Raw genomic sequence first — 16,619 nt, 5'->3', positions numbered from 1 at the left:
CCGAGCAGGGGCCATCCCCACATCAGCATAAATAAGACTGTCAAGGTGACAGACCACTGGTGTGGGGCAGAGTGAGCAGAGGGACACTGATGCTCTCCTGCATCCCTCCAGCAGCAGCCAGCACCTGGGGTGACATTTGCTGCTGAGCAGAGCAAGCTGATAACCACCACCTGGCCTGGGAAACTGCCCCTGACCCCAAATCTGCATGCAGAGGGGATGGAGCAAGTGAAAAGGATCTTCCTGACTCCTGCCAGTGATAAGTTGGTCCTCTGAAATGTGCTGTTAATTAAAATCCACCATGTACAAAGCAAAGATGGTCAGGGACACTCCCAGCCTTTCTTTTCCCAGCCTGTGTGGACTTTCTGCTTCCACACAGAAATCCCGGACTTGCATCTGGCCACTAAACCAGGACTCTATAAACGCTGGACTCTTCCCCTACTGAAAATCCAAAGTCACCACTAGCCCCTGCACTGTCCCATGCGGTTATGGTTTAAGTCTCATCAAGTAAACAGGGCTCCTGCAGCACATCCCACCCATCCTTGTTGTAACCATGGTGCTCTGCAGGGGGGGAAGAGGCACCCAGAGGTGATCAGGAGATGCCATGGGGAGCTATGCTGACACCCACGTGGCAGAAAACTCAACCCTGCAGCCCCAGTGACAGCTGGGGACATGAATGGATGAGACACCTTGTGTGAGGTTCTCCTGATCTGAACCATGAGGCTGAAACATCTCATGGTTGTCAGCAGGCAGAGCCCCTTCCCCATGGCTGTCTGTGGCCAGGGGACCTCCAGGGCTGGTGTCTCACTCCCCTGGGAACCCAGCATGGCACCTTCCCACATCTGGGTAGCTCCTCTCCCCCACTTGAGAGCAAGTCTTCTGCTCTCCTGTGAGCCCAGTGGACAACATGAGACACCACAGGTACAATATAACCATGTCACCTGCCTGCAATGTCCCGATTTGCTCCTAAACACTCAAGACACAATGGGACCATTAACTGGCACAGGAGTAAAAAAGGAAAACAGGTGCAAGCAGTGGACCACAGTGTAACCTTGTCATTGAGAAAGAAATTGCTTAAAAAGGAGGAATTTAATGGCTAGAAAACGTGGACCAAGAAATATAATCCTCTGAATGGCTTCATGGCTGCTGGTGAGCAGCAGACGTGTTGTGCAGTGATGCCATCTGCTGCCTCCAGCCACTGGCAAGCTGAAACTCGGGAGCCCACTCTGCAAACAGCTGCAGTGGGTTCAGGGGTGGAGGGGCATGCTGCTCACTACTTCTCACCTTCCAAAACCTGGACATTATCGCCACCGATGAACTGATTAGCAAGCCAAGGATGAAATTAAGTGTTTTTATGGTGGTACTGCTGCACTGTTCATTTAAACCACTGTGATGATTTAACACTTGATCTTCCCTGATGGGGTAGGAGAGTCCCTGGTCTGCCATGTGGACTCAGCATCCATGAAATTTCAGCCTGGGGTATGGCTTTGATTGTCAGGATCCACCTTGCAGGTAGGGTAGGTCGCTGCTGATCTCATCATCACTTTGTGCACTGCAAGTACTGCACATCCTCAGAGAAAACGGGCTCGAGGAGTCTGCAGTGTGTAGAGACAGATATCGTAGACAGCCTTTAGCAGAGATGGGTTTGAACATGGCTTTTGAAAGGTAGCGCTGGCACTGGACTAAGTGTGACAAGAGCTGTTCAGGGGAATTTTATTGGAGTTAAAATTAAAAATGTTAGTCAAATTCTCCAATTATATCCTTTTTTCTCCCTTATTGATATCTGTATATAACAGTTGTGTTGAGCTTTGGTACATTCCTGGTGTCCTCAATGCCTGCACGTAGCTGCGCTGTCCCCGCACAGGGGCCAAGCCATCCCCTTGGCCAGGCTCATGAGCATTGCCCCTTGGCACAGCTTGCACAAGGTCACTGTGGGGAGACGGGGTCACATGTATGAAACACGAGGATATTTGTGTTTGCCAGCATTATTGGTAAAATCCAGCTCTCCAGATGAATCCTTCATATTCCAAACCCAAGGATGAAAGAAATAAGATGATACAGATGTCTTCATATCATCCCGGGGCTATCCACCAAAGAGGCATTTCTAACACCCTTTTACTTTCAAGCCAGTGAATTTTCATATGCAGTCACAGCATGTGCAGCCCCACAGCGACGTGGATGCCAGGTTTTATTAGTTCAGCAGAACATCATTTGCTTTACAGCGCTACAACACCCGATTACAGCATCCTCTTCCCTCTGCTCATAGACAGGAAATATTTTGGTCAAGGCTACTTGTCTCATGAAATACCTTACCAGGTATTAGGCAACAAAGTGACTTTTCTTTCTGCCCTGTCCTAATATTTTGACTATGGCTACAGGCTTGGCAGGGCTCAGCCAAGCCCTAACTGCAGTAATTACTGCCCTGTCCTGTTTCTGACATTTCACGTCCTCTCCAGGCCAGCCTCAGGATGGTTTCAGCAGTGCCGTGGTCCAGCCCCATGACCCTGTGGTGGCGAGAGGTGGCCTGGGAGAGGCTCTGGTTCCTGGTGGGCCTGAAGCAATTCCCAGGAGTTGCGAGCTCATCAGGCGCTGCTGTGCCCACTCCATCAGGATCCTGCCTGCCTGGCAGGGACATGGTGGCACCACCAGGCAGGCGGCCATCTCCATTGGACATGACTGTCTGAAATCAGACAGGGAAAACTGTGACAGAAAGTTTAGCACAGTGTCCTTGGAATATATCAAAGCAGCGTCAGTCATCTAATAGGATAAGTAACGTAAGCTGTGTTGCATGAAGAGGAGTGCTAATGGGATATCGCTTTATGCAGGAGACAGTTTGATGTATCTGGGCCACTGCTAACTAAATCCTCCCTGAAGTTCCCTCTTTGTGGCTTTTCTAGCTCCGGGATTAATCAGCTCTCTTCTTTTCATCTGAAAGACATGAGACCAGTGGATGCCTGCAGCTCTGAATGCAAAGCACCACGGAAGCCCATGTTACCCTCCAGGGAGCATCGGTGGGGACAGCACAGTGGCAGCCTCGGCCATCTGCCCCCAGGCTGTGTCCTGCTCTCGGGTCCTGCTTTATTTATGGAGTCTCCTGCCTGCACGATGCCAGGGAGACGGTGTTCGTCCTGGCACTGTGTGGTCCAGCAGGCACTGGGGTGCAGGGTGAGCCCTGATTTGGGTTCCTGGCAGCTACCCAGGGCACAGGGGAGAAGCACGTCATGACCCACACGGCCAAAGTCACATTTAGGATCATAACTCAGGTTCATCCTGACTTCTGAGCCTTTGGGGCAGGGCTGACTTCTGCTAGTCTATGAATCATCCCCAAAACCAAAAGTCTTCCTTGCAGAGAGTCACAGGGCAGGAGAAAGGAGGAGAAAAAAAAAGAGACTCACAGAGAAGGATTGAAATGCCCTTCTGAAGGAAACCTACAGCAACCTCAGCTGCCTGCGCCTTGGGGGACAGCAGGCCACGTGGGCCCGGACGGACCCAAAGTCCTCTGATTTTGTGCAGCTGAGGCATGAACCAAAGACAACCCTGTTTTACACCAGTTAAGCAAAGCCCTGCACAGAGACAAGCTCTGAAAGCAGGTGCAGGACTTGCCATCAGCAGAGCTGACGGGGTCCTCACACTCCCCCTACTCCTGTGCACCCGTCTCATTGCCTCAAACCCCTGTCTCAGCAAGCTGCAACAGCCATTTGCAAGTGAAGACTCGTGGCCCAGCAGGGTTTTCTGCTGCAGCCTGCAGTTTTGGTGCAAGCATGGAGGGCTCCAGCGGCAAGGTGCCCACAGGCTCCAGGCTGGGCCAGGGTCCTCAGGCCAAGCTGCAGCTGCCCAGGAAGCTGGCGGCAGCAAAGCATGACCAGCCTTGCTGTCACAGGGCTGGCACCAGCCTGGAAGAGCAGGATGTGGTGACTGGGAGGTCTGAATCGTCATGGGAGGGATGGGGGAGCTAAGGAACATCATTGCTCAAGGTGTAGGAACAAAAGAGGAAATAGTTTTCAAGCACAGATTCCCAAGAATAGCCAACAGCTCCGGAGCATGCTGCATCCAGGGATCCTGTGTAACTAAAAGTCCATCGAGGGAGCGAGTCAGTGACCCAAAGAAGGGCTTTGCAGACCCGCAAGTCAAACATCTCTGAGTGAAAGTGCATGTTTGGAAGATGCTGGAAACATCACTGGTGCAGCACCTGCCCAGCTGCCCTCAGGCCAGGCAGGCGTGAGCACCAGTTCTGCACTGCCTGGCTGTGAGCTGGACCAGTAGTACAGCCAGCCCGGTGAGACCCACGTGTCACCTCTCCAACTGCTCACCAGCTTCTTGCTCCTCTAGGTCACCAGCTTCTCAAGCTCGATCTCCAAACACGCATGTACCAGACTTGTAAATCTTCTGCTTTTGTCTCTGAAGAGGGAAAATCTGAGAACATCTCCAGAGACACAGCTTCATCTCCTCCCTGTATTCAACTCATTGTCTCAGATAAATCCCCTTAGTTCCACCAGGGCTCAACACGAGTGGAAGTTTGTTTTGAATGAGTCCAAACATTTCTATTTCTTATATGTTCATCTTTCAACTTCAAAACAGCCTTTTAAAGTACCACTATTTCTTAAACAGCCTTCAGCCTGAGATGGGCATCAAAGGAAGAACTGGCTGGTCAGGAGAGCAGGCTGCCTCCTTGTCCTGTTTGCAAAAGAATCATGAGATAACAGATTAATTCCCCAAGTAATGTGAGTGTTTCAGGCTGAAAGGGCTTTCTACAGAATCCAGTCTGAGGAGGTTTTTGGGTGTGAATTTGTACATGGATTTATTTCCCTGTTCACACTGAGATGGCATCTGGCAGCTATGATATACAGGCACCGGTCCTCAACATTCAGAAAGAAACATTTGAAAAGAAGCTCTTAGGGTTGCAAACATTTGAAGAACAACAAAGTTTTCCATCTTTAAGTAGAAAAGTGACCAAGACAGAGCTGACAACTTCAGTACAGTATTATATAACCATAAACATTTGCAAAGTTTAAAGAATAAAGACTACAAAGCATTTACTAAAGAACAGAATTTCAATAGGGGGATTTTTAGAATTGCTTATGTGATTTTAAAGAGAAAAGGGATGAAGAGGCTTCATTTCCCAAAGGAGTTTATGGCTCTGCAACATGACTGCAACCATCTTTTTTTTGGAGTGCTGAGCGGAGCGTTGTGACAGCACTTTCTACTACAAAGTTCTGTTTCTACCCTAAAAATAATCCTAAGAAGTTTTCTTTCTTGCTTTGAAAGTCAGACCTTTCTCTAGCTGGTTTCTCATGCCAGGGATCTTGACTCCCTTTGGGCCCAGCTGTTTCCAGACTTAGAAACTCTATTTGCAGTGCCTTTGTGATCTGAAGTCTCTGTGCAGGTACTCTGTGCATGCCACATCACTAACACCAACACTGATGACCATCATTTTAGGAGAACAATAAAGGGAAGAAGAATTTTGAAGCTGCTCTGGGAGGTGAGGCACATCAGCTTGTGCCCAGGGAGGCAGCATTGCCTGGTGCGCTTGGTGTTCGTCCCTCGTCGAAAGAGAACAGAGATAGGTTCAACGATGGATTTCTTCAATGAGTTCAACATTTTAATTAGCAAACAGATCATTTGCCATCACTTCATGTAAAAATCATTTTAAGTGCCTCCTGATCGGTAGTAGTAAAGACAAGTTTGCAGTAACCCAGAATTTGATCCCAGGTTGTTGCTGGTCATCTCCAGCAGCTTCTGTGAAGGGCTGTGCATCGAGGATGTCTCCTAGCACCCTTCCAGCAACTGTGTCCCTCGCTCCGCTCTGCCATCCCTCCTTTGAGCAGAAAACTGCCTCACTGGGAGTGTCACCTCTCACAGACCGAAGGGCAAGGAAGGTGAGTGAGCGTGGGACAGGAGGTGGAGAGGGTACAGCCCCTGAGCTGGGCTGGAAAGAGGACAGAGAGCCCTGGGCAGAACAAGGGTGACTTGGGGATGCTTTTGAAGGTGAAGGAGGACGGGGACCAAGGGGAAGAACAACAGCAGCTGAGGGTTATAAGTGGAGAGCAAGGGGACAGATGGGGCTTCTGGTAGGAACAGGGGTTGGCAGAGATATTTGTTCCCATCATGGACCCCATGCTTGAATGCTAAAGGTGCCAGCCATGGCTCCGTTGAGAAGAGGCAGCCAATGGTCAGCTCCATTACAGGGGGCTTGATCCTCCCAAGGACGCTTCCATCTGGCTGTGATTAAGGCCTTCAAAACTGGAGGAGTTGAAGCCACATGGACCTCGCATCTCTAGGTCATCTGTGGTAATAATTCCTTGACAGTGACACCATCCCATTGCTGAGGTTTGCACCATTAATACATACCCAGGAACATTTGCCTGCTGAGCACAGACTGCCCTCATCGCTGATGGCTCACCACCCCAGTTTTGGTACCTCACAGAACAGGACAGATCGTCAGTCCCTGCAAATGTAGCCTGCTCGTTCCACAACGGAGCCAAACATACAGCCTGTGACTTGGGTTTCCTTGCAAGCCTCAAACCACCCTTCCAGAAATCTCTGGTCCAAATGCAGGACTGCCATCTCCTGGACAGCTGGGAAACTCGGTGTGCAACAGCCCCAGAAAACCATCCTGGAATAAATAACTCAGGCCACGTGGCTGAGCGGCTGCTGCAGTGGCAGGTACTGCCCATGAAGAGGAACCCAACCTTTGGGTACCTCAAAAGCAGCTGCAGTATGAGCTCCAGGGTCAATTAACAGCTCTGTGGGCAGCATGTGTTTAACCCATGCACTAAGCAGAGCACGGTTCCCACCACTCAATCAAGTCTTCTTGCTCTAATGCACGACTTAGCAAGCTTTCGTGTACTGCAAGTCCCTAGAGAGCCAACTGGACCTGAACAGACACCTTTCACCACCTCACGGTTCCTTTGGTGCAGTTTCTTGCACACCCTTTCACAGCCTGAAAAATATGGGTGAAACCAGATTTTCACCAGACGACCCTGCACCGAGACCAGAGGGTCGCTGTGCCTCAGAGCCCCGCGGCGAGCCCAGCGCTTTGCCACTAAGGAACATGCACATGGCCCCGTGCTGGATGCAGGGGACACAGGCGGCTCATCCTCCCATCCCTCCCCATGCGTCCTGCTCCCTCAGCCCCCTGCCCTGCCTCTGGCTCCCCTGGTGCTAACCCCTGCCCAAGCACTGGCCTCATGCTGCTGGCCCCCTGCCTGCTGTCACTCCCCAGCTGCCCACAGTGTCTGAGCCCGCAGCGGGGCCACAGTGACGCACCTCTGCCTTTCAGCCAAGCACTTCTTCCCCAGATTATTCTGCTCCCCAGATCTGCACCTGCCCCCCAAAATCCCAAATCCCTTCTTGTTTCATCACACTCCAGTTTTGCGCCTCCTCCCCACCTTCCCCCACAGCCCAGAGAGGCAGGCATAAACTACGGGGAACTTCAGCCCAAGCAGTTTAGGGTATGACACAATGACACGTAATGAAGCCAAGCTTTATGGGAAGCACCAGGCAATCCTTTTTCATTCGCTGTGAACTGTCTGTACTTTGAAAATGACTCCTATAGCACCTTGCAGAAGTAATGGAAATCCTCAACAGCCATTCTTAAACTCACCACGAGATTTATAGCATTAAATCTCCGTTCTGCTAGCAGCAGTAAATAAGAATGAGTGTGACCATAACAGAGCTTTAGAAACATCAGCGTTAATTTTGTGAGCTATATATGTGTGCAGAAATTAGGAGAAGACACTTACTTGAAGTAGAAGAACTATGGAGACATGTTTGGAACCGCCGCGTGCTCCCCAGCATCCCTGCTTGCCCAGCAGGGTGGGGTGACAGCAGGAACCAGGTGGGTGCTGCCCCTGCCATGCAGCAGGCAGGAGGGGCACGTGTTTCTGGCAGCACCACGGCGGGATGCAGGAACTGCCTGAGAAGTGAGGGTCAAGGAAGGGCATTTGCTGGGACACAGCCAAGCAGAGGATGCACCACAGGAGCAGACAAGGAGGCTCTCATTGTGTGAACAGTCCTGGAGGTGACTGGGCTAAGACTAAGCCAAGCACAGCAGGACACTGATGTGCCTTTTCATGTAGGAAGGACAAGCCCAAATCGAGTTCAAACGAAGAAGCCAAGTTAAAGATACCAAGTGTAGCAATGCAGTGGAAAGAGAGACTGTGTCTAGCAGCCCTGTAGAGAATGTCAGAGAAGCCAGTTCCATACCCACTCTGTGACTGCATTTCTCCTATTATGTGACCCTGTGAAGTCATTCCTTGCTGTACAACATGGCACTTGCACAGGAAAATAACGTGAGATGAGCTTTGTGCTCCTCAACACCCATGGTCAAGGAAGGTCTGGCAGTCACCCAAACACCCCAGCTCTTCCCAGCACCTTGGAAGAAGCATTCAGGGTGCAGCTGATTTCTGTTATCAGGAAAATATCTTCTCTTCTCTCTAAGCGTACTGTTGGATCCATACACTGCCTCATATGGAGAGAGAGGGGTGCATTTGTAGCTGCATCCATTGGTAGGCACTCTTACTCTGTTAATTAACTTTATCCTTATGTTATGGTATTAGCATTATCTCTTGCCTGTTAAGCAGTCATTTAAAATGCTGCGGAAAATACAGTTGATTTCCGTATGCCAACAGACACCATGTTCTGTGTGCTAACTGCTGCATCACAGAGATACTCAAAGCACAAACCTCTCTGCTTCCAAGATTACAAACAACTCAAACAAATGCCCTGTGAAGTTACATGCTTTTATTACTCTCAGCAGAAATGATGTGTTCCTTCTTCTAATAAAGCAATCTGGTAAATATCTGATAATAATCTAGTAATCACATCTACAATCTGGTAAATAGTAAAGGCAAGATTGAGATACTCTTATGTTTGCTACAGAAATGAATGACACCATTGGCTCTGTCACCCAGGAGCAGAACTGGTTCCAGTTTGTAAATCCACTTGTGCCAACCCCCCCTGGGCACACAGCACCTGGTGCAAGCGGATATTACGAATGTACATGTGCCTTGCAGACAGCAAGTGGAAAAGGCCAAAGAGCAGAGGGACAGGGGCTGGAAGAGTGACGTGGACAAAAGTGGACCATAGCTCCCAGAGCTGGAGATGGGACACTTCGGGATGGCTCTTATGAGCTGTTCTAAATTATATTGAAGTAAATTATATTTCTTAATAAGCTTCAACCCCATTTCGGAACAGCTTCAGGATTTAAACAATACACAATTTATAGATAAAAGGGATCACTGAGGACCACAAGTGACTGGGAAAACCATGAAAATACCAAACTTTCCACAGAAATATGAAGACTCAGCAAACACAAAATTTGCATATTTATGTTTAAGGACTCATAAAAGTTTTCTGTTATACATGTTGTATATATGTTGTAGGAATATATGTTGTAGGAATATAAAATTGGCATCTTACGATATCTTGGGTTACAGCTGAGGCCTAGGGGCACAGCATGAGAAAAGAGATGGGAAAACTCAATGAGGGAGTGCCCACAGCAGTTTAAAACAGTAATATATCTGATTAATCATCTTCTGCATTACAGCCAGGGAAGGTTACATACACTCTAGGGTCCTTTCATCTGTTAAAGTGATGGGAAAAGGCCTTTGTGTTCCTGAGAACTGGGCTGTAAGTGAGCACCACTGAAGAGATCTCCATCAAACTGAAATGGGTTTTAGTTCATTCTGTCCAAAGGGAGAGTGCAAATTTTAATTAACTCAATAGCTGTCAAGGGCTTGGAGACCTGCAGATTAATGGTGCTGGCTGCAAAACTGCAGAGCATCAGCAGTACAAGCCAGCCCTGCCATGCTGAAGACTGGCAGGGAGCAAGAAGAGCTGGGTAAGAAACGCGCCTGTCTGCCAGGTGATGTGCCAGGGGAGCTTCCCAGCACATCCACAGAAAAATGCCAAAGCTCAGAAAAAGTACCAGCCCAAGCTGCCCAGTGTGTAACGGGTGCTGGCCACTTCCAGCCAGCATTGCTGCACCGTGGAGTTGGGGAACAGGAAGAGAAATGCAGTGAGCTCGCAGGGGCTGTAGGGCACCTCCCCTGGGAAGTGATAGTACAAACAGCACAAAACCTGCTTTTTTCCCACTCACGGTCAAGTTTTAGCTACAGCAGGGTTGTAGCAAAGTGCAATTCCTGCCACGCAGCAGTTGGTACCTCCCAAAGCCCTGAGGCTCTGGCAGGAGAAAACCAGCGATGCAGGGTTGTCACTCAGGAAGGACACCAGAACAAGTCTGCTCAGGGTCCACAGGAGTTGAGAACCAGAATGCACGTCACCGACAGCCCTAAATATGCTTCTGCATATTAAGCCTTGCAACCTCTCCCCGCTAGCTTGCAGGTGACATAGCTGAGCTGGTGTAAAGCTATCTCTGACCAAAAGAGGAGAACCCACATCACCCAGCAGGTGCCACTTTTTCCAGTAAGGCACGTGGATTTTTAGCACACCAAAATGTGGGCCTCTTCAGGATATACTCTCACTATGGGCTTTGTGACCCTCAGATAACAAATCCCATGTCGCTGCAGAACATATAATGCTCAGCTGTCTTAACTCACAGTCCTTTTCCGAAATCCTGGATTCCCTTCTCTGTCCTCCCCAGGAGCAGGACTGTTGGAACTGCCTGGCCCACTTGCTGCCAAAGGACACATACTGGATGGATCTTCCTTCACTTCTTTATAACACAACTTAGGGCACACTAAGGTTAGATGATGCAAAAGCTGAAGCAGTAACTGGAGGTGTAGGTCTGTCTCTATGTGTATTAAGAACTGCTCTTGGATTTCACAGGTTCGGGGTCACTTCTGCATGAAATATGAACCTGCCATGGTGTGCTGTTTCCCACGTGGCCCTCCTGTGAATGACCAGAGTAAAACTTTTTGGCTTTTGTCAGGCCAAGAATGGCAACCTAGTGCCATTTCCATGGCACTGGTCCTCAGCAGAGTCCAGGCACAGCTGCTGCCCACCACAGACAGCCACCCAGGTCTGTGCCGAGGACAAGATGCCTTTTTCTTCACCTTCAGACTTCATGCCCTTGGTTTGCCTATGGTATCTTCTCATTTCCAAACCCATCTTCTTCCTGTGCCAAGCCTCTTGCCAGGACAGGCAGGCTGAGCTGTGAAAGGTCTTGAAAGAAGTGAAGTACAGCCACCAAGCCCCTGCTGCCTCAGAGGATGCCATCATACAGCCCAGAAGGGAAGCAGATGCCTGGAGGCTGGTGCAGAACCCTGCTTCAGGGTGTCGCCTCTGAGCAGCCCTGGGAGAGGAGCAAAGAGAGCAGCAAGCAGGGCTTGCCAGAGAAGGTGGGCGTGAGGAAGGTGGATCTGGGGGTGGAGATCCTTGATCCTGGCCACTCACAGGGGAAAACGGCCATCGTGAAAGCTGTCTGGCAAGCATTGTAAGTGCTAAAGCAGAAGCATCCAGGTGTGGAGAAGGATAGGAAGAGTTGGAAGACCCCAATGCATCTGGGGTGTGCAGCGGAGTATGGATCATGAGGGAATAACGGGGGAAGAGAAGGGAAGATGGGCACAAGACAGCAGTCCACTCTCACTCTAGCACTGGGTCTTTTGCACAGCTGGAAGGCAGAGGGTGTATATACACTACTAATGAAGGGCACTTCCCTTAAGTCATTGCCTGGCCCCTTCAGACATAAGAACAGCTGAACTAAATCAGATCAAGGGTCTGTTTAGCCCAGCACCACCTCTGTGATAGCTGCCCTGAATCTCTAGAGAAGCACAAGAACAGGGCAATGAGATGTTATAATTTCCATGAGAACTTCTGAGCCTCCAAATACCTTTAGCTGAAGGATTCTCTGGGCTGCACGTGGCTTCTGCCCTCCCTTGCCAGCTGTTACACCAGTAGGAATAGTTTCTTGCCTATCAAAGGCTTTCTTCTGAGCTGAGAAGCATGTAACATCATTTATAGAAGCTCATAAATAGCAACGGGTCCCCCAAGTCCCCATTCTACTGACTCACTTTGATGCTGCCTTGGAGGGACAGGATTCAGGTGACAGGGTTCTTCTCCTTCCTTGAAGTGTCTGCCTGGACCCCATCATTACCAGGTTGGAGTGGAGGGCTGGCAAAGATCCCCCTGCTCCTCAGGGCTCTGCCTGACTAATGCTGCAAATTGCTGTCTGTGGCAGTACAGCAGCATAAGCAGCAGCGCTGCACCACAAGTTTTGGGGCTGAGAAGGCACAGGGGAAGGTGCAGCAGCAGAGTCTGTTATCCAGAGACCTGGAGCCAGTAGGGTCTGAATTTGTACCAGCTCCCATATACCTGGGTCAATACAGCAGGATTACAGGGCTCCTGGCTCTGGTCTCCAAAAGGTTTTCTGCCACCACAGCTGATTTTAGAAGCAACGGTGGAATTACTGAAGTTGTGGACAGGTAGAAGACTTCTTCTCCCTGCTGCGATAACAGGAATAAGCCTTTGTCCTAAGAGAAGGGTCAGAGATTTCAAACACCATCCTAGAGGACAGTTTGAGTTTTGTAACCTTGGAAAGTACATGTGAAAGGGCTTCAACTGGAAAAGGAAACTTCTTGATTACTAAGAATCATTTTACTGAGCAAAATTTTGAAAGAAATGGGTGTTTTGGTAGGTTACTCAAATATAGAAAAAGAACAACCACAAGCTCTGCTTGTGCCTTGGCTTCAGGGATGTGAAGAGGTTGAGGAAGGTCACTTCGCAGAGTGCACCAAAAATACAGGAGAACTGTCAGTGTGATTTCACATGGGAATAAAATGCAATTTCAAAGCTTTTTCGAGTGAGTGAGGAGCTAAAACACCTGCTAAGCATACCCTGTGGAGTACACACAGGAAATGGTGTATCTTCATTTCAGCGGTGGAAGCAGGGAACTGGCACTGCAGGGATCAGGAGAAGAACAACTGTTTTACAGCAACAGAAACTGGGAAGACTGCAATGCAGCAAAACGGCTGGGTGCGCTCTTGCACCTAGAAGACTGCAAACGTGTCACAGGCTCTTAGAGATGTGATAACATCTACCAACACAAGGGTTTTGAAGCTCCTTTGAGGGGGTGGCTGTTCCTTGAACCCTGCACAGATGCCATCCACCGCTTTATTGTACAGATGTGTGCAAGGTGGTGTTGTCCTTGAAAAGGAGAGGACACTTGGCTTGATGGCCTTATGAAATTTGAAATTGCTCTCAGAAAGGAAATGGGCCCAAAATAAACTTTACTGCTTGAGCTGAGAGGCTGAGCACATACATACCCAGGAGATGTGCTTGTGAGTCAGCAGGGCACAGCCCTTCAGCACGCTGCATTTCCTTTTCTGCCTGAAAGTGTGTTGCAGGGCACAGCATCGTTTCTTCAGCACAGAGGAAGGAGCTCAGCCTCCAGTGGAAGGTGCTCTGGAAAACTGCAGTGGGTTAGTTAAGGCTCCAGGCTGGGCCAGAGTGCAGAAGTCTAGGGAAGAAAATGTCTGGAATACATATGTGTATTTATCATATATTTTCTGCCAGCTGGAACATGAAGTGTTGGAGATAAACACTTACCTACTGAAAAACTGGCTGAGATGGAAACCAGCTTTCAATTAGAAACCAGGCTTTGCAGGCTGAGAGCAGCAGTCACCAGCACTCCCATTCCTGGGGGACTCGCAGGGTCGCTGCCAAACAAGACAGGAAAACCAGAACCAAAGTCAATCTTAGAGCAGCAGCTGTGTAGAAACACCTTCCTAAATCCATTCAGGCCAACAACGTCCACAGCCCGTGTGCTGCGGCAGTGAGATCACATTGCAGCTCTGGCTCAGCATGTTAAATAAACAAAAGATAAGGAGCCTGACATTTTAAACCCAACATTAACTGCACCACTCCGGCAGCACAGATGTGCTGGCAAGTGGACGTGCTCTGTGTGTACCTGATATATGACAGTTGCTGAGCTATCAACCCTATACAGCAGAAGAGAGAGTAGCTGCTCACAGCTGAGCGATGCGTTTGCCCTGCACGTCAAGTCTGCCCACTCCTCCTGAGGAAAGGACTCCTCTTTCTAGTAACCTGCTTGGAAATGAGGACTTCAGAAGCAGAAATCATGCAAGAATGGAATGCCTCTGTTGGACTGAAAGCCAGGGATATAGAGTCTGTCCTTGTGTCATTTAAGATAAATGGAAAAAGCAAAAGCTCTTTTTAGGTCTTAGAATTCACTTATTTTTCTCTTGGCCCAGCTTCAGCTCTTTTTAAAGCAATTGGCAGTGTTAGGAAGCAGGCACTTTGTCTCCAGGGGAATCCCTGAGGCTTCTCTCCAGATCAGCTCTCAGGCCTGTAATGCCTCGCGCTCTGCGTGGAACCGTCCTCAGGCAGGACGCTCGTCAGCCCCTATGCTACAGTCCAGGAGCGGGTCACAGAGAGAAAATACAGCACCCATCAGGGGCAAAACCACTGCTGCGCACGGAGGGAGTAGGTGCAGCAGTGGCAGCCACGGTGCAACAGCTACAGCAGCAGGAAGGAAGCCAGCCGACAGCAGGACCAGGCAGAGATGATAGCGGCAAGCAAGGGCTGCGGCACTCGCCTGCTGCACTCGGCAGGCAGCTGCGGCAGGAGGAACCGTGCAGATAACTAGGATGGTGTTATCTTGGCTGAATTATACAGGGGAGCTGCTCGGGTGTTCAGCTGTGTGACCTCTGGATTTAAACATAGGTAGGGTCACCTAGGCTGGGACTTTCATAACCTCTGACCATACCTAAATGCTGCAGCATTTGGCAAACTTCCAGCCCCGCTGTTTTAGTTTCCTCCTGTCAGGTTGGCTTCTTGCTCCTCTGAACTACTCTCTGTACCCAGCCCAGCCCGACCGCATTGCTCACGGGCCTGGCAGCAAGAACAGGGCTCTGGAGACAAAAGCAGCAGTGCAGCACGTACCGCCATACAGAAATGCTGCACCAATATCTCCAGCCTGTATTTGGCTTTGTAATGGCCAGATCACATTAATGGCCCCTAGCTGTGCCGTCATCCTGCAGAGGCGACACGGACTTTCCTCCTCCTGGCATTTCCAGCTAAGGAACTTTCAGCTTAGAAACTTCTTCAGTACACAAGTTTGTACTCTGCACTGTTTTTTCTTCTGAATGAAATTCCCCCCCAACTGTCCTGTACCTGACCCTTCTCTGTAGTCGCAGCCTCTCCCAACCTTGTACACTATGTGAACAGAGTTAAGTTGTTTAAAACCAGTTCCTTCTGAACTTTTCTCCACCCTGACTTCCCCTCTGATAAATTGTCATCTTCTATGTAGTGAGACTCTTACCTACCTCATCATTCATACATACTGCTCTGGAAGTTAGGTGACTTTTGAAAAGAATTAGATTATCCTTCACTGAAGCTGCACCCCACTTTACCACATTTTTCATGCATTTTCCCTATTTTCCCACATGCTTAAGAGAAAGCAGCTTGGCTAGCCAGGTGGCCCAACACCAAGCCATAGAGACTAAGACTTTATCGGCTGGAGGAGACTGAGAGGTTCCACACTTCAGAGCTTGGTAGAGCTCCAGCTGCTAGTGAATTCCTAGGAGCAGGTACATCTCTGTGTGCTTTCACCAATGGCTGGCAGGGTAGAGGGGGGACATTTGCTGTTATTACCTGCTCTCTTCAGTCCTAGATGAAGCCTTTGGGGTAAACTAGTAATTCCTACATTGACATTTTATGCAGTCATACTTTTTCAGTGGCGATTCTTAATGGGAGGATGTAACTTTTATACTCCAGCTTGTACAACGGCTGTACCTAACTTTATGGGTAGTTTGAGGACTTGAATTTATCCCACACAGCTCCAAGTAGTTGTCACAGCTGCTTCTTTCCACCCTAAAGCAGCCACAGCAGGGCTATACAAAGCAGAACTATTCCCAAGTGCCACAAAAGCAGATCAGTAGGGTACTCCAATACACAAATCTGCTTTCCACGTCACTGAGGAACGGGTTGGAGGCAGCACTGCTGCGCTTGGATTTTTGCTCTGACTGCTTTTGGCAAGCAGTGCCTGAGCTACTGCCTCTCCAATCCCTGGTAAACACTAACGACACAAAAACTCTGTATACACCGTTCCTTATAAAAACCCCAACGGATCCCCTACACACAGAGCCAAAAACACCAAAGCAGCAACTCTCCGTGCTTGGCCTCTCCTCCTGGGGCTGCAGCACGCCGGGCGTCACGCCCGCCACCGGCAGCAGGCCCGGCGCCTGCCGCGCTCATGGGATCAGGAGGTGTCCCCAGCCGCCTCCGCGCCGGTCCCCCGGAGCCCACGCCGGTCCCCCGGCGCCCTCCCCGGCCCCGTGCCGGCTGCCGTCGGTCCACTGCGGGCCGGAGCCGCGGGGACAGGCCCGGGTCGCACAGGCGGCCGCGGCACACCCCCCCTCACCCGCCCCAGGCCTAGCCGCCGGAGCCGCCGCTTCGCCTCCCCGCGGCACGCAGGGCAGCCCCAGGCCGAGGGGGGGGGCGGGCCGGGTCAGCCACCGCGGCGGGGGCACCGAGCGGACCGGGCGCTCGCCGAGGGGAGGGCAGGGGGGACGGGCAGCCGCGAGCCCCCCACAGCCCCACAATGCCCCGCGCGCCCCTGCCCCTTTAAGGTGCAGTGGGCGGCACGAACGGAGCGCGAGGACAAAGCCCGGCGCGCGGCGCCGCCGCGGTACCCGGATGGG

At 50.3% G+C, this 16,619-nt stretch overlaps 1 long non-coding RNA gene across 1 annotated transcript; it reads right to left on the bottom strand.

The window, feature by feature from the left end:
- Window positions 1-2,196: 2,196 nt before the first annotated feature.
- LOC114011783 (uncharacterized) lies at window positions 2,197-16,415 on the bottom strand. The gene is made up of 3 exons (XR_003553873.2): window positions 13,504-16,415; window positions 13,221-13,414; window positions 2,197-4,671 (listed from the first exon to the last, which is right to left on the bottom strand). It is a non-coding gene; the product is annotated as an uncharacterized LOC114011783 (long non-coding RNA).
- Between the last annotated feature and the right edge of the window lie 204 nt (window positions 16,416-16,619).

This window comes from Falco peregrinus, chromosome 2, assembly GCF_023634155.1.
Source record: "Falco peregrinus isolate bFalPer1 chromosome 2, bFalPer1.pri, whole genome shotgun sequence".
Lineage (NCBI taxonomy): Eukaryota > Metazoa > Chordata > Aves > Falconiformes > Falconidae > Falco > Falco peregrinus.
Note: the sequence above shows the minus strand (reverse complement) of the source record. Positions and strands in the feature narration are given on the sequence as shown.